We start from the raw sequence: 2,405 nt of genomic DNA, 5'->3' as shown, positions 1-2,405 counted from the left end.
TGAAAGAGAGCTCTCTTGTTCCCCCTGCCCCTCTACTGATGGAAATAGAGCGAGTACTAAATATTTCTATTTCATTTGAAAACACCATTCATTGTTAGAGGCTTTGATGTAATTTCAGGCTGTGGGCGACTTTGATTTTGGTAAACCTGATTTTCTAGTTTTTAAATCTCTAATCACTAAGCGTCTGATTTTTGTTCTTTAAAGAAGCTAATACTCTGATAATACTTAATATTTTCCATTTTCAGCAAAGCCAGCTTTAAATATTTCCTAGTGCTAATGCATGATTTGTCTAAGCATTTTAGCTAAATCTAATCTTTCATTACTGTTGATGCTCATCTCTATTTTCAGATGGTTAATTTGCTGACTTTCTGCAAAGTTCAGTTTTTGTTACATGTCTGATCAAGCGTAACAATAATTTCCTGTATTAGCCAAAGTAATGTTTGTTTATGAGCTTAGAATCATATTTATTAACATCCATGATTAACTGAAAATTGCCCCCATGTGGTATTTCAATCCACAAATGTGTTTTGATTAGAGAAGGGACAATTATTCCATTTGCATTTGATTCTAACACAAATGGTATAATTTTCGGCTCTCTTAGTCAAACAGATACTAGTGGAGAAAAGACAAGGTAAAGCCTTAGAAAGACTGCCCGTGTGCTGCAGCTCTCTGATCATTTAGACCCTAATGTAATTTTTTTTCCTTTGTAACACATTTCTATAAAATAGATTTTGGTATGGATAATTACCTTAATTGTTCCTATAGTCTCTAAAGTATCATTGGGGCATTATCTATAATGCTGCATGAAATTGATCATTGTGTACTTTCTAACATATTTCATCCTCTTTAGGATGGGATATCTGACAATTTAGATTTTACTCTAACAAATATAATGAGGGTAGAAATTGGGTAAATAAGAAAAAGAATATTTTGAAAATATGACTTATCTTCTTTTAAATTCTGATTACTTTCTACAAAGCTTTCTGACCTGATATAAATCTCCAAGTCAGTTTATTTATTTATTTATTTTTTTAATGAGGTAGAATAGAATTTGGAGCCCTGGTAGTACAGTAGTTAAGAGTTCAGCTGCTAACCAAAAGGTTGGCAATTCGAATCCACCAGCTGCTCCTTGGAAACCCTGTGGGGCAGTTCTACTCTGTTTTACAGGATTGGAATCAACTCGATGGCCATGGGTGTTTTAGAATAGAATTTAGCTTCTCACAGCATGCTTGGACACACTGGATTTCGCCTGAGCGTGGTGCCACTGGAATCTGGGATCTGATGTTCTGAAGCTCGGCCTAAGTGATCGGCGGCTCCAGGTGGTCTTTAGAAGTGTTGCAGTCTCAGCATATGGCCTACTGGATCCTCAAGACATGACTGGTAGGTCAGCCTCTCCAGACCTGCTGACAGAAATCACTTTGGAGGAACTCCTGGCGGGACAGCTTGCAGTCACTTTCACTGGAGATAAGAACGACTCTTTAGGGTCAAAAATCTCAGCTCTTCCTATCGGGGTGGAAGTCTGATTCATCTGTGGGTCAGGATGATAATCTTCTATAAAATGAACTGACCTCTGTTTTTGTTTCCCTGAGGTTTTGGTCTAGGGCTAGAATATTTTCAGGCTGGACCTGTGCAGAATGATGAAAAGGCATAAGTGCCCTGCATCATTCCTAACCTTCTCCATAATATCAGTTAAGTGGATGAATGAATACATGAATGAACCATTCAGATCAGCTGTGTGACCACAGAAGCCCTGATACCCCTATCTCAAGCTTCTCTGTTTAGGATACTTACTTTATCCCCTTTGCTAAATTAGCTGCATCCAAAAGTTTTGCTCAGATTCCTGGAAAAATATTCATGTGAGTTGGGAGCGCCTCCTAAATTTTTTTTGATCATCTTTAATCTGCATAGAACCCCCTTTTTGTGCTAGAATGCCAGCTTTAATAAATCTGCCAGCTCAAATTGAATAAATCTATTTAAATACTTATAAAATATTAAAGATGCATTTGGGAAAAGCCTCTAAGGTTATTGTGGCACCCATGTACCTCACAGTAACTAATTTATTAAGCAGTTTGCAAACCTGGGAAGAAAGGAAAAAGAAAAATGGTTTCATAAACCAAGAGCAGAAGCCAATTTTTCAGCTCAGATGATGAAAGGAAGCACGCATTTCTAATCAAAAAGACAGATAAGCCTTCTCGCTCCCACCATGCCCTCACCTGCAGAGTGCCTTTTCATCATCAACGACACTCCATTCCTAATGGCTGCCTGGGCCTTTCTGCACCTTCTCTACACGCTGGTAATGTACACACAGCCTCCCTGTGAAACAAGAGCCCATTAAGCTGTGGCAGACTACCTTTCCACATGACGTTCTTCTGTTGCAAGTAATCAGCACAGTGTTAAATCATTCC

The sequence above is a fragment of the Trichechus manatus genome, unplaced genomic scaffold (assembly GCF_000243295.1).
Source record: "Trichechus manatus latirostris isolate Lorelei unplaced genomic scaffold, TriManLat1.0 scaffold00004, whole genome shotgun sequence".
Lineage (NCBI taxonomy): Eukaryota > Metazoa > Chordata > Mammalia > Sirenia > Trichechidae > Trichechus > Trichechus manatus.
This window is presented reverse-complemented; position numbering follows the sequence as displayed.